The sequence below is a fragment of the Temnothorax longispinosus genome, chromosome 8, assembly GCF_030848805.1.
Source record: "Temnothorax longispinosus isolate EJ_2023e chromosome 8, Tlon_JGU_v1, whole genome shotgun sequence".
NCBI lineage: Eukaryota > Metazoa > Arthropoda > Insecta > Hymenoptera > Formicidae > Temnothorax > Temnothorax longispinosus.
In genome coordinates this window covers 13,361,042-13,382,397 of record NC_092365.1, presented here as the reverse complement: position 1 = coordinate 13,382,397, position 21,356 = coordinate 13,361,042, and the positions used below count along the sequence as shown (strand labels likewise).

The following is a 21,356-nucleotide window of genomic DNA, read 5'->3' as shown; positions in this document are numbered from 1 at the left end:
TGCCCCTCGCTGTTAGTTAAGACGAGTAAGATTTTACGCGATAGTACGCGGGAGTTCTCGGTTGTAAAGTATAACGCGTATGCCGATCGTACAGAGTGTGATACGTGTGTTCGCCACGGCTATACCCGAGAGACTGCCTCGAGCGGTCGCTCTCGCTTGGGCTCCCCACTTATGCCGGATCGTTCCCACTCCTCGGAACTTTCTCGATCGTCTATTGTTCGCGGCCGGCACATCTGGCGCGATCATGCGAAAACACGATGGTTTTCACTACCCTCTCGCGTGCCCTTTTGCGCATCTTTCACTTATGCCCGTTCTAGAAGGTTCCCGCGGAAATTTCCACGCGCAACGCAGTGCGAGAACCTTCCTTCCTCGGTACCGCTGCACCAGGTTTTCACTCGCGGAAACTGTTCGACGCGGACGACGTCGACCCATGCGCACCTCCTCGGAGATGCCCCTGATGGTGAATTCGGGTATTCTTCCTGTAGACGACGTCCGGGTGACGTCGATGTCGTCGGCCGTTGACGCCGACCCTTTGGCTGGGTTTCTCGGGAGCTGGTATTGCTGTTCCGGGCCACTGTTCCCGGAGATGATGCGTTTCCCGGGGAACTCGTCTGACCTTGACGCCGACCTCCTGGGAGGGTGTCCCAGGTCCTGGTGAGACTGTCGGATGGATGTGTCCCTGGCGAAAATGCATTTCGCCGAAATTTCGCCGGACATTGGCGCCGACCCCTTGGGGCTGTGTCCCAGGTTTCACCCAATTCGTCGGGCGTTCTTGTTCCCGAAGTCGGTGCCCTTTTTGGGAACCTTACTCCGTCGGTCAATTTGACATCGCACACTCGTGCGCCAGGCACGCGGGGTGGTCCTCTGGCCCATTGCTTCTGTAGGTTACTCTGGTTTGGGCGTCGCACGTTACCGATCGTCGCCTTCGTCCCCTCAGTCGGTATCTTCTCCATCGGGCATGCTCGTCGGGTCGTTTCCGAACTCGCCTCCGAAGCGCGCGGTCGCAAGGTCATGGCTCGCGTGACAGATTAATTGCGTTAGGATATTACTCGTGTTAACTTCGTATTTGCGTTAAAATATAACCCGCGTTGACTTGTTATTTGCGTTTGGACGTTACTCGCGTTCAGGTATCGTTCGCCATAGCATTATCTTTTCTTTTCGCGTTAAAGTTAGTGTGTAGAGTTTTGCCTACTTCGTGTGAGCGTTGCGATATTCCGCGTTACGCCAAGTATTCTGGCGATATATAGTGCGTCGCCGTGAGCATTCGCGAGGCCTATACCCTCTTAGCGAGAGTTATGCGATAATTCGCGTTAGATTAAGATTTATTGGCGACGGAATCCGTTCGCGATCGTGTAAATTGCGTCCTTCCGCGCCAAGCGTGGCGCCGCCCAAAGGAATACGCATTTATTAACTTTTGTGCTGAATTTTATTGATTTTCGTTACCAATTCTATTATTCGACTCATGTGTTAGCTTTCTTACTTTGCGTTTACTTCCGTTCCGTTGTAATCGAGTATATCTTTGGTCTCTCGCGCAATAATGTGAAACGCAACTAGAACTATGGACAATAGAATAAGTGGTAGAAATTAGGCTCATCTCCGCAACAACAGACGTGAGCGCGAGAAATTAACTATCGGACTCAACTGAAATTGCATATCATTATATTCTATTGTCCGTAGTTCTAGTTGCGTTTCACATTATTTTGTTAACTCGCGTTTATTTACTCAGTATCTCGCGCTCAAGACTGTCGTGTCCAATTACATTCTGTAATCGATGTTCTTTTCGGCGACTTTATTTAATTCGGTTAATTCAACCTCGGTAGCAGTACTTCATGACCCTTTCTTTACTAATCCGACTCGATATTCTGATTTCCGCGATTCAATCGTTCATTTACGATTCGGTCACAGTATTTCAAAGTTATGCCACAGCGATTGTTACCCACTACGGCCCTTTCTGGCCAATCTATAATAAACCTTGTTTTTCTTTCTTATTATTGAACATGTGAGTGTGTGATTTATGCGTCACCCTGCCGAATCTTGCGCTACCTTTCATCAACCCTGCCCATAACCGTTAGGTCGAGCTGGCCGATCTGTCACACGCCGAATTCATTGCGTTTTGTGCTATTCGGGTTTTCGCAATCTTAGTGTACTTACAATAGTGGACACGAGTCTACGCGTCTAGCGCCTAACATTAAATTTCGGGTTGAATCGTCGGACCGTGTGAGAGAACTGTCGGAGAGGCCTGCCATCTTTCTCTCTCTAACCTCTTTTGATCCGTCGTGCGCCTCGGGCGTAAAAAGACGTGACAAGACATATTTATATTTAAATTAAGTTTCAGAAAATCGTTATTTTCAAATGTTATTTTTTAAGTGTGCCATTTTATTATAACAATTGACTCCACGATACAACTGATACAAAAATTGTGCCATCTCATAGTGCGAGACAGTGTCGTGTCTTTTGATACCGTTTTTATAACACTGTTTGTCAAATTATAAATACGAGAAACAGATCCCATCGAATGCCATCTATCGGATACTTTGAGATACAATATTGTGATCTAATCATATATAATATTATATAACTATATAGGTTCATATATGATTATATTATTTTTAGTAGTTGAAAGTTTAAATTATGTTTGCAAAGTAATAATACGATTAAAATATTTATTTATAAGAACTATAATATAATTTAAAACAACCTGTCGTCGAAGCGCGGATCTAGCTCGCGGCGGGTCTAGGTTCGACGGAGGCGCGGAGGGACAGAGGCAAGGTGGGTGCCGACAAAATGAAGCGTATTCGTCCGGTTTAACAAAATAACAACGTTTATTTAATAGCCATGAATGATTAGGATAGATACACTGACTGATGCGTCGCGGGCGGCTCGCGGTAACTCCGCGGTACGTACGGGGCGGAGCCGGAACTTTCGGCGGTCTCGCGGGCCGAATCGCGTTACAATGAGTATCGGTACGGGCGGAGCCGGTTTTCCCGGGCGGTGCGGATCGGAGCGCGGGAAAATGGCGCGCGGCGCGGATCGCGAAGCGCGGATAAGACCGCGGTAATTCGGCGCGGTTGGCGGCGGGATCGAGCTTAGCGCGAGATCGACCACCGAGAAACACTTGGCAGTGGCTACGAGCGGCTAGCTCGAGGAGAAACGGCGCGAGTACGGCCACCGGGAAGCGTTCGGTGGTGACCGACTGCAAGTGTCGAGGGGTGGAGGTCTCCGATCGAGAAGCGCTCGGTGGAGGCAGAGAAGCGCTCTGCCCCCGTTCGGATATCCTCGGGGAGGAAACCGGTCGTTTGTCGAGACACGCTCGACGAATACAGAGAATGCCGGAGGCGTTCTACCCTCTTTGCGGACGGGCTTTGGATAAGCAAATGATCGCGGAAGCTGGTCGTTTGCCGAGACACGCTCGGTGAGGACAGAGAATGCCGGAAGCGCTCTACCTTCTGTCGGACTGGCTTACTGTGGAAACTCAGGATCGGTGTGGTCGGTGAGACGGATGATCAGGAATCGCGAATTGTGCCAGCGACGCCGGGCTTATATAAGCGTCGCGGCGGCGTCGCGGCGGCGTCGCGTCGTGGCGGGGGCAGCGACGGTGATCACGAGCGCCGGGCCGGTGCGGCGGAACGGTCGGGGATTACGGCGCCCCGACGCCGCGATCGCGCTCGGCGGTCTTCGGCCGCCTTCGGCGCCGCTCGGCGCGGTGAGGCGGTTGCCGCGTTAAGTCCGTTCGCGGACTTCCTGCCAATACATGCTAGCGATTAAAATAAAGTGGGCACACCGTGCCCTATCTTCGCCCTGCGGATGGTCGGCCGGGCGGTCTCGGCCGGGTGTTCGTGCCGGGACGATGCACTTTTAGGGGTGCATCGTTACAAATTGTATTAGGTTTTTCACGAATTATTACAGGTAATTTTACTATTTACAAAAATATTTAATAAAAATTAATGTCAATTAAAAAAATTAAGTATTTTATGCAAAATTAGAAAAGAAGAAAACTTAAAATATCACAAGCAATGAGAAGTGTCGTTTTTAATCGAAGCGGATCTTGGTGCTCAATAATATTTCACAATATCAATTATTATTAAATACATTTTTCAGTTTTTTAAACTGCGTGCCAATATGGACTTTGTCGGACTTAAAACGCAATTGTGTAAACTGAAACTAGAAATAATATCTCATATTAATTTGATTGTCAAGTAAAATAATATACTAGAAGAATATTTATAACAGTTATACAAACTTATGGATAGATCCGAGTATATGTTCATCTTTAAAAAAAGGTAAAGAAAGGCGCCAAATATACGTATAGTAGTGTATATCTTGTTACCTCGAAAAAAAAAACAAAGTGGTAGTATTATACCTCGAAAAAACCTAAGTAACAAGTGGTAGACGTAATCTTTGTATCTCGAAAAATCTTGAAAAAACCTAAGCAGTAGTATCTTTATTTCCAAAAAATTATAACCCAAGTGATACACATCACAAAATTACGTTACCTTATGAAAGAAGAGAATCGCGCTTTAAGTGATCTATTACAATTACAAAAAAGAAATAATATTTCTTTAAATTGCAGCGCCAATTACAGAGAGAACATATATATTGCCTTAAAAAATAATCTCGAAACATTTCGAAGAAACCTAAGCAGTAGTATCTTTATCTCCAAAAAATTATAACCCAAGTAATACACATCACAAAATTACGTTACCTTATCAAAAAAGAGAATCGCGTTTCAAGTGATCTATTACAATTACAAAAAAGAAATAATATCTCTTTAAATTACAACGCCAATTACAGAGAGAACATATATATTGCCTCAAAAAATAATTGTTGCACTACTTTAAAAAATCTTTACATTGTGTCAATTAGAAAAATAATGTATGATAACAATTTTATAAGATTAAAAAATTTTATTTTATTTTAAATTTAACAAGAGAATACAAGATATTTAAATACAAATTACATTACAGAGGTAACAGTACAAAATAAAAATATTTTATTAAAATATTTAAACCCAACAAAGGAATACAACATTTAAATACAAATCGCAAAAAATTACAGAGGTAACAGTACAAAATAAAAATATTTTATAAATTAATACATAAATTTTTTTTGTAAAAAAACTTGGCGCTGCTAGACCTCGTAGGCGATGATCCACAGGAAGGGCCCCAAAACAGACCCCTGTAGAACACCGCACTTAACTAACTTGACCTTGAGGATCCCGTCCTTGTCCGCGTACAAAAGTCCCCTATCCCGGAAATAATTCTTAATTAGCCGGATCAGATAGGGAGGGACATCGAAAAATGCAAGCGCCCTCCCCATCACCGGCCAGGGGAAAGAGTTGAAAGCGTTCCTTACATCAAAATTAACGCCTAGCGCAACTCCTCTCTCCCCCGTAAAGGCCTCCGTGCAGGACAAGACGCTAAGTATAACGTCGACTGTGGATCTTCCCGCACGGAAGCCCCACTTATCCTCGCTAAGATTCTTTCCTCCTTCCCGGGATAGGTGCCGGACGAGGCGTTCGGCTATTATCCTTTCCAGAATTTTGCCAATACGCTTGGCGCCGCGGGGGAGCTCTGCGACAGCGGGGCATCGCAACGTCGCATGCTTGTGCGACCACGCCCCGGAACCTTTCCACCTCCGACTCTACGTTGGTATCCCCCGCGGCGTCATCGCGCGTTTCGTCCTCCTGGTCCCAAGTTAGACCGGTAATGGCCGTTTCAAGGCGATCCCGGTCCAACTTTTTGAGGGCCCATCGTACTCGTGGTCCCTTTATTTCTCTGCGGCGGGCCAACACTTCCCGGGGGGTGACGTTTCAGCTGGTTGTAATTCTGCATCCGACTGCACAGACGTCCTTGACACCTGTCATGTCCACTGGAAAGACGAGCCAGTCCCAGAGCCCAGCTGACGACGGCCGATTAGCTGATCCGGTCCGAACCAAAGATCAGTTGAAGCAAATGACGAGGGAGGAAACGGAGGTAGCGCCGAGACCGCCCACACTGAGCCCGGACAGCCCCACGAGCGACTTACTTGTGCAGAGCGAGTCCGAAAATCAGATAAACATACCTGAGGAAGAAGCATCCCAGATCCTTGACGAGCTCATCTCGAGCAGCCAGGTAAACTAGTCCTGAAAAGAGAGAAAATGATTATGTCCGTGACGGATAGGTCATAAAGAGATACTTACCCGATTCCATATCCTATATATAAACATATGCGAGAAAAGTCAGTAGTATTAAGTATGTATTATATGTGTGAGATTTCGTTAATATTAGCAATGGTATTTTTCGGTTTAATTATTATACTTTTATGAATTATATCAGATGACATAGCGTAACTTAGCTTAAGATGTATATAGTGCGTATAGTATAAAGACACTTTACGGGAAAGTGATTTATTCGCGAAAATAAGTTTAGATTCTTAAATGTAATTATATTTAAAATAGATTTACGAAGTTTCAAAGTTTTGTGATGATTAGATCGATAATTCGATAATTAGTATGAAAAAGTTATCTGAGGACTTGAGACAATTAAAAATGATATTTTCTTACTTGGATTGTTACCCTGAACGCGGCTATATAGTTTTTATGCGGTAAAAATAACGCATTCCATTCGCGGGCATAAAGAGTTAAATTTTGCAAACTCTTTAATTAACGATTATTTATGTTGAGTTTTTCCAACGGAAGTTTGTTCGGAGAGACGGGACGAGTCGATCTAGTCCATTTGTGAAGCCATCGGACGCTTATTTCACAAATAGGTATCAAAGCAGGGTTAAGACCCGAGACGCGAAAAAGTTAACTTTGCCATTTATGATCTGATCGAGCTCTATGAGGGCTTATTTTGTTTCTCGTGATAAAACTAAGCGATTTATATGGTTTTTATTTTAATTTTGCAATTATTATAATTTTGCATATGTTTGAGTCGAAACTTGAACTAAGCGTCGTAGCGTTAGTTTAACGATAGATTTGTGTTCAGAGGAACTAGACAAACGAATCCACATATTTTTTATACCAAGTTTTGCATTATTTCGAGAAATCACCTTTTTCGGTAAAGTTCTGCGTTATTATTAAATATTCACTTTTGTTGCGATATTATGATTTGAATTAGCATAATTAGACATAAGAAATGGTAATCAGTCGAGAAAGACCGAATTTTCATACAAACATAGATTTTCACATAATGACACCCGTGATAATGAAAATCCGTAATATCGGAAAATCATCGATTATTTCGATGAATTCTCATTCAGAGGGATAAACCAACAGATCCTATATGATTTTTAACTCAGAATTCATTTCGGTGAACATTGACACATATCGACGTGTTTCTATGAGAATTGACCTACTTACGTAGTTTTATGTTTTATTAATATCAAACGATATATTCGTGTTTGTAAACACAAAATAAGGCCAATAAATTTTATTGCGCGAAAATCGGATGATTATTTAAAAAGTAAGCTTAAAGTATAAAAATAAGTAATAAGGATAATAAGATGGGCAAAAGATCATAGAAGGCATTAGATTAGCGTGAGATTTGATAATCTGAAATAAAAAGTGCGAATTGTTTATTTTTAACAAAGTTTATTGTTGTAGGTCAGTACACCGATTTTCGTACCGTAAGTACGAGACTGAATTAATCCATAGATTCGTGAATGTAATAACCACGGTCTTACATATAGGTCTGGAGGTGGAGACTACTGCTAATTCTAGTGGTAAGGGCATGATCGCTTATCGAGGATGCATTTAGTTCCTAGCATAGCCACTACTCGTCGCTGTCATCGAAGTCCGCAGATGAACGTAACCCGAAAACTCGTATAGCTGAAGCTAGCAGCGGGCGCTAACAGCGAAACGTCTCGCGGGAGGGAGACGTTCAAATGTCATGTTTCTCGGGAGGTACGAACGTATCGTAGGCTAATTATTATCGGTGTTTAAAATGTAAGTAAAAAGCGAGGAGAGATCATATATGTAACATCTGGCGCGATTGTATTCGTATCAACTTCGTAAAGTCAAATCACGTTAGATGGCGATACTAGCGTCGTCATGCACGTTTCCGCGTGCTCAGCGCGGGTCGCGTAGCAACGTGCGTGTTGAAAAAAGAGAGTTGCGCGTGCGGAAGACGGATGCGGGAAGCCTGCGGCTCACCGAACGAGCATTCGTTTCCGGTCCTCTCTCGAAGTCACAGCGTTCTCGTATGTGAGACGTGCCGGTATAATAATAATCGACAAAAGCGAATCGCGTATTCCCTGATTTCACTATCGTAGTGAGTTCGGATATCTGCGAAGTGGCGAGCAGATTATTTCTGCAAGAGATAGATTTGATTGAGATACGTCACAGAACTATACCGACCAGCGATCGACCACGCCATTACCGCTGCGTGTAAACGCATGAAGGAAGGACGAACGTCGCCATTACGACGTAATCATTCTCACGAGGAACGAGATAGCCATCTTGGAATGTTCGGCAATGGTTTTGAGAAACGTTCGGTAATGCTCTTGAGGACTTGCTCAAGGTAACAATCTTTCGGACTTTGTCAAATCAACGATCACAGTGTGTCGTTAGCATACTGCTAGCGTAAAATAATTGACGAAAGAGTCTTTCATTAATTACGATCCTTGATTTCAGAGTTCGCAAAAGATCGGTGTGAGGAACACTTCCTTCGTTAAGGCGACGTGGCGATCTGAACAGATATTCTCGGTATTATTTGACAAACGGAGGGTAAATCTGAAGAATAGTGGCCTCCTCACCGATTTCGTTCAACTTGGGCTTAATCGACGCGTTTTTGCACGAAACGACCGAATCTGGCAGAAAAAAGTGTCGCTCTGCCCCGCGAAGCGAGATATTAACGGTTAAATCGGGATATAAACGGGCATGGTCGTAGTCGCTGCATCTCGTCAGTATGACAGGAATCATAACCTGATTCCTGTCAACTTTAACCGTTAATATCTTGCTTGTTGTGTGAGTAAACCTACAAATGTGGGCGGGGGGCTCTGCCCCCCCGCACCCCCCGTGTACCTGGAGGTGTGGATTGAGCAGGGGGGGGCTTCGTTCCCCCGCCCCCCCATTGTGTGAGTAAACCTACAAGTGTGGGCGGGGGAGCTCTGCCCCCCGCACCCCCCCCCCCCATTGTGTGAGTAAACCTACAAGTGTGGGCAGGGGGCTCTGCCCCCCGCACCCCCCCCGTGTACCTGGCGGTGTAAGTTGGGCAGGGGGGCTTTGCCCCCCCCGCACCTCCCCCATGGACACCCCCCCGCCATGTACATATATATTTATACGATAATATATTATATCTAATAATTTAAAGGTAATTATGAATAAAAAGGAACATCCTCTCCGATGATCGATGATAACGAATAACAAGCGCGGCCTGAAACCTTCTGAAGGTCACTCAGGAGGGTGACCTTGACAACATACTAAAATATTAAGGTCATCCAAGGTGGTCTCCCCCATCTATACAATTACCAAGTAAAGATTTATATTATATTTATTTTGAGCTTTAATACTTCATAACTCGAAAACTAAAGCAGTTAGCCCTATAAGACCTATATAATTTTTTGTTCAGCGTAAAAAATACTACCAGAAACCACAGTCAAATCAAGGGGCCCCGGTTATCGTGTTCTCCCCCGATAAATGACCGTAGAATAGCAAAGAGCGATTTTCTCCAAATTTTTAGGAAATCACGTTCTTGTTATAACAAAACAATTTAGCAAGTATTTGCGACAAGACGCGGTTTCCCTTAATTATTATTAATTTTTTATCAATAATTTATTCTGCAGCGATCGATAGCAAAGAGCAATTTTCTCCAAATTTTTAGGAAATCACGTTCTTGTAATAACAAAATAATTTAACCCTTAAATGCCACACATCTCAAGAATCTCGTAAATAACATTAGGGGTCTAAAAGACCCCAGCATGAAAAATGTCTTCTTATTCATTGATTTTTTTATCTTTAGTCATAAAGATTTTTTTCAATGTTGTCAAAAAAAGCTTAGGAAAAAGAATAAAATGCTTATATTGTTAAAATTTCAATTTCAACATAGTGTAAAAAATTAAGTAAACTGAGTACTGCTAAGTGTACAAACGCGTAGGTCAATCACTCAACTATCATCAATGGGAGCATGAGCTCCATTTTTGGCAAAAATATTTGAAAATATATCATTGTAAAGGGTGCGACGCTTTTTCCCCCGGTCTCGCAATCCGGTGGAGGGCTATCGAGGATTGGCGGCACGCGTAACTAATTCCGACACCAAAGTTAGGCGCCAGGTGCAACGGATTGCACCACCGTACACTATAATCTCTAACACGATATTCCCGGCAATACTTCCGGGCGTAGGGCTCTTTCAGGGAATTCGGAGAGAGGCGTCACACAATCAATCACACACACAAGAGTATAAGTAATAATAACAAAATATATATTTAGTCAGGCAATATCAAGGTGTAGGTATAATCGATCTGAGTCTCGTATTACCGCAACAATGTCGGCTAGGCGGACGCACGAATGCCGCAGACGCAATAAGTGCACGCAGTAATGTCGACCCTGAGACACTGTAGACTAATGCACGCGAAGTTCGCACCGCAACAGATAAACGCAGACGGACACACGAAAGCTTAACAGAAATAATGACGATTCAGGTATCGCGGTATCTGGCTTCAACACAATGAACTTACGCCACGAGGCCGACGAACCGCTCGCCGCACCTTCGGCAGCTCCTTCAACGCACACCCGGGCCACTTCGATTCCGCGCGACGCAAAAAGTATGGGCGATCTCGCCGAGTCGACCACGCTGGCCGGCGATTGCCCCCGAACACGAAATAAGGACACGTATCGCGGACGATCCCGCGGCTTGCCACGCGAATCCCGAATTCTCTCGCAAGTACGGAGATTCCGCGGCCCCGCGCCGATCCCGTCGATCTTTCCGTCCCGCCAAACACAATATTCGCCGTCCTCGAGGGCCCGGATACGTTACTCAAATACGGGGGCGAGTGCCCTTCAAATTACATGACCACTCGCGGCTCGCCGTTACCCGCACAACTCGCTCCCGTTATCGCCACGCAAGACCTCACTCTCATTCTCACTCTCGTTAATATGGCCAAGACGCGACACGATGATGAGCTTAAATATGGCCAAAACGCGACACGATTACGAATAAACTTTATCACAATGAAACGCGACACGATTACGAACATAAACTCTATCACAATGAAACGCGGCACGATCACGAATAACGCGATACGATTACTTACTCACGAATAACGCGATACGACTACTTACATCAATTCGACGAAACGCTACATAAACGCGACACGATTACTTCGATTCACACATCTCCACGCCACGCGACTGTCGGCCGTGGCGATGCTCGCGGGGAGGGCGCAAATGGTCTCTACGCATTAGAGAGCTCACTCTCGGCAAGGCCCTGGCACTTTTTCCACACGACTCTACTTTAAGGCGAGCGCAAGGTATCGCACGCTCTAACTCGGTACACAGGTATCCTGCGTAACTCCGGTAACCAACGTGTGCCACGGGCCGATGCCTCGAGCGAACCCTCTTCTCTTAACGCGGGGACGCCAGAGTGGTGACCTTACAATGCGTCGTCCCTTCGGTAGTCCGGGCAGCTCGAAATCCGGGAGATCCTCTAGGCTCACTAGCCGGCACGACAGTGACGGAAACGATAGCCTGCCGGGATCGCGCCGGTTCTCCGCGCCTGCGCTGTAGCGTGTCGCTCGACCGGATTGCCGATCCTAGCGCTTCCTGCGCCTGGGCCGCACGTGCGCCGCTCCTTCCGGGGGCGCCACTCCAATTCCAGGGCGCTCTCGTCGGCGCCTCAGCTTCTCGCGCGCCTCCCTTTCCGGCGGCGCCGCTGCAATCACCTCCGATTCGGCGCGGGCTTTTCGATGCAACCGGCTGTCCGGGCCGCGATGATCGAGTCGGCGTTCGGGGTCAGGCTGGCCGGGCCTCGGCCCCGTCCACCGGCATTCCCTCGGGGTGACGGCCCCAGGACTGTTCCTTTCCCTGGGCCGCTCCTCGGCACCCTAGTCCGACTGGCATTTCAATCGGGGGTGATCCGGGGTCTTCCAGATCGTTATAATGCCGCTGTTGCGACCGAGTGCGTGGTGTATTCCGGCCGGCGACGCTCACGCACTTGCGGGGAGGTCCGGGCGATCCGACTTCTCGCCATGTCCCCTGGCCGTCTCCTTAATCCTCTGCCCTTCCTCGTTGCGGCTCCTGGCCGTTACACGTTGACTCCGGTCACCACCGGCAATCCCTTAAAAACTTAATATCTAATTAGACCAATTAATATACGCAACCGCCCCCCCCCCTCTCGCTCTAACGAGGAGGCATCCCCGAATTCTCCCCGGCCGAGCCCGTCCGGGAAGGAGACGCGACTTGTCACGTCACAAGGGTCTGGAGTCCGCTGAACCCCAGGGGGCATTTAAGGGTTAACAAGCATTTGTGACAAACGCGGTTTCCCTTAATTGTTATTAATTTTTTATTAACAATTTATTCTGTAGCGGTCTTTAATTTATTTGGTGAGAATCGCTTTTTGTTAAAGATCGCTTTGGCCCTGTCCGCGAGACGTTTCGCTGTTAACGCCCACTACTAGCTTCAGCTACATAGAACCCAGAGATATCTGTTTCCACAATTGTGTTTGAAATTAAAAAACTTTTTGAAATATGACGAAGTGGTGTGCGGTACCGAATTGCAAAACCGGTAGCAGAACCGAGCAGAAACGTTTTCTATTTCGAGTGCCAAAAAATATCGTTATGTGAAAGAAGTGGAAAAAAGCTATTCCGGGTATTGTGAAGTTGTGCCAGACGGATGTTATATGTGAAAAACATTTTAACGAGGAAGACATTGCTCGCGAGTGGGTCAAGCTCGACGCAAATGGCCAAGTAATTGCACGGGTGAGTTTAATGAAAAAAATTTCACAGTTTGAAAAGATATTTATTCAAATAATGTATTTTTTGATTGAAGGTCGCATACAAACATATGCAGCTCAAGCAGCTCGCTGTGCTTACAAGATTCGGTGACGTTCCGACGGAAAAGGAAAATTGTGAGCCACTGCATGAAAATGCGAAGCAAGTTTCGGATTCTCGAATAAATTCTTTAAGCATTCAGTCCTCTAGTCTCCAGTCCTCTAGTCTCACGAAACCAATTCAAGAAATCAGTAATTCTGCTCGGGGGCGTTTAAGCGTTCCCCGGATTTGCGAATTGGTGCGAACTACATGACTCGAAGGACCAGGGGAGGTGTGTATTGTCTCCCCAAAGCGAATTAACGAAATTAAACAAATGCGACTCACTGTTCGGGAGGCCGTCGTCTCCTGGAGAATTCGTCTCTCTAGCAAGCTTGTAAGCAGCATGTGCAGCAAGCGCAGGCAAAGGCAATAAGGCAAGCAAAGGCAACAAGCAAGGCGGCAAAGCAAGCAAAGGCAAGGCAGGCAAAGAAAGCGATCGCACTTCCGGAGAGCGAGCTCTATGTGGCCTCTCGGATGTTCGAGTATGCACGTATAGCGTGTGCACCCCGAGACGTCGTGACGATGAGTGATTGATGAGAGGTGTGTCCTCTCAGAATGCTTGACGATGAGTGAATCGTGCTCGCGGCGCTGGAAAAGTGTCGCGAGCGAGTACTTGATCTTCTTCAGGCGGGTGCCCTGGCGGCGTGAGCGAGGGCAGCACCGATTGGTGAGTCGCGAAAATATCGATTCCGCATCGATCGCGATCCGCCGACGTTTCGCGCGAGTCACCGGAAATACATTAAACGATATATAGAATATATAGATATTCGAAAGACAATTAAACAGCGCATGAATATGAACGTGACTAAACTAATGACTGTTCCGTAATTTTCTGTCAATTAAGTGCGATCGCAGATCAATAGCGTACAAGTGACGCCATCCGTCAGTCACCCTCCGAACGAAGGAATTTCGCGCCGCTTCCCGCGTACACCCTGACCACAGGGCTTCTCCCAACGCGTATCGATCCGTCATGCCGGGATCGCATGATCCCGGAAAACGTGAATGATTGGTCTCAACAGTAGTTACAATTACTCCGGTTCACGAGGTGGTACACCGCCATGCTTCCGTAATTAGTCCGTCCGTTCCACGCGGCCTTACAAACCGTCGTGCACACGGACTTAATGCTCAGCAAGAGCACCGCTATTGTATCGTGCCGTCTGTGCGCGCCGCAACGCACCCTCGCCTGAGCAAGCGGTGAACTTTCTGCGTATAAGTCGCCCTGAGTGCATCGCCATTGTCCGCGCGATCATCGAGATCGACCCAACTTGTGAATATCTCACGTTGTGTAGTACAAGTAACCGCGACTACTGCAAAACGCCTCTCGTGCGTCAATCAAGTGAAAGACGCAGCGTTCACAATTCGCCTGCGCCTCAGCGCCCAGCGAACAGTATCGCGTCACGTGATCTGCGTTCCGAGATCACATCGAATCACGTGCTCGCCAAGCGTCGCGCTAACTCAACGTGCGTTCGCTAACGTGTAAGAAACTGACTTTCAATTAAAGACTTTTGTGAATCGTTAAATTAAGTGTCCGTCTTCTTATTGCACCTCGAATCCCTGTCGGGGTCGACCCGGCATCTTACGCCAATTGGCGATCCGGAGTTACGCCCGGAAAGCAAAATCGCCAACAATGACTATAATACATATATATATACATTATGGCGAGCGCCAAACAACTTCTGTCGGTGAGTTTTCTTATACAAAAAGTATTTATTACACTATTGATATAAAAAATATAAAGTAATTAAAACATATATAAATTTCTTTCGTTGATTTTACAGATATCGCTGATGTTCCTCCACCCGCTCCAAGCGTTGACACAGACATTGGGTTGTCGCTCTCTCCAATGATGATATCGAGTTGTAAACCTCCAATAGCAAATTTGTTTGCTCCTCAGAAGCCTACCAAAGCGTTCTCATCTGTGGAAATCTGCAAACGTGAGTAATGCAATGTAATGTCTTGCCCAAATGTTTAGAAGAAAAAAAAATCTTATACCGTTTAAGTTACAATACCTGGAAAAATATATAAAATGCTACATACAACATATATATATTTACCACGGTAGAAGCCGCAAAACCTGAAAAAAATATATAGCAAATTAAATCGCTGATATTCAGTCAAATAAATAAAATAAATAGAACTGTTCTATTTAGAGCCTGTTCACACGAGGCGTTTCTGTCGCGCGATTGCTGCCGCGCGGCCGCGCGCTGTCGCGAGGCAAGGTGCAACAACGCGCGTATACGCGCGTGCTTGGAAAAGCAAGTAGAGGAAAGACGAGTGTCCTATAAATCTAAAACACCGCAAAGCGTATCGTAGATGCTTGTCGTCGCGCGTACGCCTTTCCGCATATGCAAGTACACGATTGCAGCAATCGCGCGGCAACCGCGCGGCAAAAACGCTTCGCGTGAACAGGCTCTTCACTTACCGTTAAAAATTACGTGAATTTTCTTAGTTTGACCTGAAACAAGAATAAATTATATTAAATTTATTTTTACTGTAATGAAAATTGAGAAAAAATATACTTTATATGCTATGAAACGAATCAATATAAAATGTAAGTGGTGCAATATAATGATTATAAGAGGTTACGAATTTTCATTAGTACGAAGACTGACCATTGCTTATAAAAATTGCTTGATTTTATTATACCAGTAATACCGGAAGAAAATGCGAGTACCAGTAATGACTTCTCTGCCGATGTCCCGGAGGGATGGAGTTGGGTCAACATGCGTACTGAAATTGTACAATGTACGCTGTTGACATACGCGATCATGAAGGTCGAAAACGGCGAACATTGTCCAGTAGCACAAAAAAGTGTTACACTTGACATCGACGGAATATTGAAGTATTTTGTTTATGGTCGTCACGTTTATCCACAAGATAAGAATCTCGAACGTGTTCTAGAAAAAATAAATGCTTAAGGACATACTAGAAAAATTCAAAGAAATGAACGTCTGCAGTGGCTTAGGTGACATTAGTATCCATTTTGTAGTAGTCAATGGGACATATCAAGATAACATCGACAAGTCGAGAAGTAAAGGCTGTTCTCTACTCTCGAAGAAAAAAAGATGCGATTCCTGCATGAAGTGGAGGAAATGCATATTGCAACAAAAAGCACGGCTGAAGATTTGTCCGACAATGAATCGGATTCGTAACATTTCAAACCCCATTGATCGACGTAAAGTATTAGCGATGCAGATAAAAATCAGACGTGAAAGGCATCAGAAACTTCGCGTGAAAGATCTCATTACGTGTATGAAAGCACAAGAAGCACAAATGGCAAGCATGCAAAATACGGCTGTGGATAAAAAATTAGCTGAGTTAAACAACATCTCAAAATCTGAAAAACTAGTAGTTCAGGAAATCATCGCCGCGGCAAGGAAAAAGGACGCCAAAGGTCGACGTTACTCCGATGACTGGATTATGTTGTGCATGCTTATGAACATCCGATCTCCAAGAAATTACGAATTTTTGCGCAAAAACAATATTTTGCCATTTCCGTGCACAAGGACAATACGCAGTTATTTTTCTTTAATTAACGCGAAATGTGGCTTCGATGAAGAATTTGCGAAACTCCTCGAGAAACATTTTGCATCGAAAACTCCACTGCAGCGTCACGGGGCTCGATGAAATAAACTTCAGGAAGTCTGTGGCAGTTTGTTCCAGAACTTACCTGGGCTTAACCGACTTTGGTGATGATGGGCAACAATCCACAGACATAAACGAGCAGGCAACACACGGTCTTGTCCTCATGTTCCAGCCACTTGCTGATGTATATACACATGTATATACCAATTGTTGTTTGCTTCTAAAAATCCCGTAAAAGGAGAAGAACTCGCGAAAATTGTCGTTAAAGCTAATCCCTATTTGGAACAATGCGGAGCGATAATCCACGGAGTTATTGCCGACGGTGCTGCAACAAACGCGAAAATGTGGTCGCTTTTGGGTGTCAGAGGGACGATAGAAAATACCAAAACGTGGTTCACTCACCCTTTGGACGACAATCGGAAAGTATTCGTCTTTTCCGATATCTGCTAAGTCATCAAGAACATCCGAAACCGGTTGTACAACAAGAGAAAATTGCGGGTAAGTTGTAAGATGATAATCTGTAGTTTTATGCTTACTAGCGACAATAATGAGAAAGATATTAAAGGGCATCTGCATATATACCATTCCTACAAAATAAAATAACAAGTTGAGAAAATAATTACAATAAAAAAATATATAATTACAATTAAAAAATTGAAAGGTAACGTGTCAAAAAAGCAAAAGTTTAATTGATATATACTTTTCTTAAAATTTCAAAGAACCTGGGCTGCAATCACGTAACTTTTCCTGTAGGATAGAAACGTAAAAAGTGAAAGGTTTCATGTAACTATCTCTTTCTATTAGTGTCGAATAGAAAGAAATAATCACATGAAATTTTTCACTTTTTACGTTTCCACTCTAAGGATAAAGTTACATGATAGCTACCCTGACAATTAAAAAAATTATATAGAAATACATACATATCTTAGTTGAAATCCTGGAGACACCTGAGAAAAAATGTAATTAAAAATGAATACATATCTTTCTTTAAATCCCGGAGATCCTAAAAAATATGTGTTGCATGAAAATAAATATATACCTACCTTCTTAGGAAACCCATAATACCTGAAAAAAAAGATAAAAACTTAAAAAAATATTCGACATACATATCTACCACTATATTCTGGAAAAGCGGAAAGAAAATATCAAAGGCTTTATCATTGTTGATATTTTCGTTCCACTAAGAATAGAATTTTCACTTATCCGTGCTTATCTTACTTCACTTATGTTATTATAAAATAAGAAAAAAATATTAACGCCTCGAAAGCCGGATTTTGGGGCTCTGTAATTTTATTTATGAACCTGAAAGACTTAAAAGAATTGAAAGGTGATGCCCACCGTTATTCATAATGTAAGTTACATACAATACGTAGGTCAATAAATAGTTGGCATTATTCTCTAGGTAAAATCTACAGATGACTACGTTTGTTGGAAGTATTTCCAAACGTTGTTTAATCTGGATAAGAATCATCCAGGAGATGCACGAGTATGTCCAAAAATAACGAATAGACATATTGTGCTGGACAACACATCGAAAATGTGAGTCAGACTGGCTACTCAGGTACATTTGTGTGTAACGAAAAATATGGTACTTATTCGGGCCGTTTAAAATTTTATGAATTAGTCAAAAACTTTTTATTGTGTTACAGATATTCAGCAACTCCATAGCTGATGGGCTCGCGTTTTATTTGTTACGCGGGTGCAAAGAACTCAGCGGGTGTGAAGAAACAATTTCCTTTTGTAAACGCATGAACGACATGTTTGACGCAATGAATCGCAAATCGCCAACTCAAGGGCTCACGCCGCATTGTAATGACTTTAAGGTACAAAAATAACTTAGGTCGCATAATTAAGAATAAAATAGCGATAATACTACATACATTTTTTTAATTATTACGTAATTCTTAGGTTCTAGAAGATACATTGCGGTGGTTGAATGAATGGGAATCGGCAGTGTCGGAAAAAGATATCACAGCAGAAGAATTTCTTACTGTCGAAACTTCACGAGGATTAAGAATATCTCTTCGATCGACAATGGACCTTTGCGCTTATCTGATTGACAAATTTGATTTCAAGTACCTGCTGACTGGAAAAGTTAATCAGGATAACTTAGAGGTAATGTATATTTTTCTTATTTAATGATATGTTTATTGTATTACCAATAAATTTTACATGTACTTACCTGTTCTACAATGAACAACTACTTGCCTCTTTTAGAAATTCTTTGGCACTATACGCCAATGCGCGGGATGCAACGATCATCCAAATTGCCCAACATTTTTACAATTGTATAAATTGCTATCGGTGTATAGCGTGATTAAGCCTCCAAAATATAGTAATTGCACGGTTTCGTCTGATACGAGACCAGCGACGTTGATCTCTATTAGTGAAATCAAAGCAATTTACGGCAACAAACGTAAGGCCAAAAATGCGGAATATGTGCGAAAAATAAAGGAAAAACTCGACCTTGTATTGCAACATGACGATTAGGAGGCGGAAGATGTCATTAATCCTCATTCTGAACATGATTATGCCCTTTCCCCTATTCTCGATTGTATTATCTACTTCGTAACAAGTAAGTTTTGTAAGCGAAACGTAAGCACCTTATTCATTAGTCAACTATATGACAGTCATTTATCGCTACGCAATATTACGTGCTTTGACCCTAACTCAATAATATCATTGTTTCTTACCTTGCAATACTTTCTTGAAGGCAGCCAAACACTGTCCATTTCAACTTCGGAATACCTGTAAAAAATAAAATAAAATGGCAAAAATTGAAGGATTGATTTATATTTTCTCTCGTATCTAAGTACTTAATTTTAAAAATAAAAATACCTGCAAGAATTTTAAAAATAAAATAAAAGGAGATAAAATGAAAGAGTTGATTTTTATTCGTTATACTTACCTTGAATTGACAACCTGGAATACCCACAAAAATAAAAGAAAAAGAATAAAAATAAACATATAAAAAGATATTTTTATTTGTTCTTAATTTTCAGAATAAAAACTCGTATTTATTTTATACACATATTTTATTAATTTATAGTCTTAAATTATTTAAAGCATTATTATTTATCACATTGCTTTGTGAAAGGATTAAAAAAAAACTTAAGGACACGGAGATTCGAACCCATAATGTCGAGACTACGAAGTTGACACAAAACCACTCCGCCAAATTTCATATGACGGATGTCCCTCCCGGCCTCCGGCGTCCCTCGCCACAACGTGAACATCGATCACAACGACTCTAGTGGTTATTAGAGAACTTAAGGGGAGAAAACTAGAAAAAGTAGAAGCACGAAAATAAGCTATTTTTTGAACAATTTTTTTAGAGGTAATAAAATAATCGCATCAATTTCAACTTTTGGCATATTTTAATTATAGGTGTCAAGCACTAAAAAACAATTTTTTTTACAAAAGAAAATGGCGGCGTTACAGACTTCACAATTTGGCGTCTTTTGCGCGAGGTGGAAAAAGGCTGCCATCGTCACGTTTTTTGTAGCGGTCTGAAACAAAAAACCAAAAAATTTTTCAATTACTTATGAGTTTAGGCGAAGGATATACTTATAAGATTATAAAAAAGTGCAAAATTAAAAATTTGGTAAGCATTTTAATCAAAAAATTAAATTTTGCAAAGGACCCCGCACAAATCGGTAGAACGGCTTTTTCACGTGGTTTTGTGCGGGGTCCTTTAATTTTTTGATTAAAATGCTTACCAAATTTGCAAATTTAATTTTTATAGGAAAAATAAGGAAACCTAAATTAATTGATTAAATAAATAAATTAAAACATAAAAATTATTTAATGTTTCAGCGACAGTTGTCGACGACGTGCGTCAATTATGGATAATTTAACACAAACATATTACGACTGGTACTGCAATTATATAAATTGTGTGAATAATCATAGAAGAAAATTACAGAAAGCAATAACGCTTGTAATGCCTGTAATAATTGAACATTTACAAGAAAAAAAAACGAAAACCATATAAAAAGAAACGATATTGGGAGTCTCCAATAGTAAAGAGTCGTCGTGTACATGGTAATTATGCTTCGTTGTTTCCTTTGCTGCTCACGAATAGAGAATTGTTTACCAATTACTTCAGAATGTCAGCAACACATTTTGAAGTATTGGTTCAGTTAGTTGGGCCTAGCACTGAAAGAACACGTGAAACCATAGCACGTCGACCTATATCTGTTGGCGAGCGATTGTCTTTGACACTAAGGTACAGCAAATAATTGTAAGATTTTAATTATAATTTAATTTACATGTCAGTTTGCGATGTATTTGTTTTCTTTTCAGATATGTTGTTTCTGGAGACAGTATGGTTTCATTGTCTTCCCAATTTCGAATGGGAAAATCTACTGTTTTCAATATAATTTTCGAAACATGTACAGCATTATGGAATAAATTACGAGCATCTGTTTTAGAATTGCCAACAACTGAAGATTGGAAAGGAATTGGAAGAGGATTTGAATCTCAGTGGAATTTTCCTAATTGTATTGGTGCAATCGATGGAAAACACATTCCCATACAGGTAAAAGTTTCGTGACTTAAAAAAGGAAACAAAAAAAAATATCTTGTTCTATTTTCTTTTGTAGGCTTCCGCGGGTGCTGGTTCTGAATATTATAATTACAAAGGATTACATAGTATAGTGTTATTGGCTATATGTGATTATCGTTACGCATTTACGATGTTGGATATTGAAGCTACTGGGCGCCAGAGCGACGGTGGTATTTTCTCACGATCGAAAATGAGAAAATAT

General features: G+C 42.8%; 1 pseudogene; it reads left to right on the top strand.

Annotated features, from left to right (window-relative positions):
• The first annotated feature begins 5,861 nt into the window (after window positions 1-5,861).
• LOC139818337 (uncharacterized) lies at window positions 5,862-19,988 on the top strand (annotated as a pseudogene).
• Window positions 19,989-21,356: the final 1,368 nt, after the last annotated feature.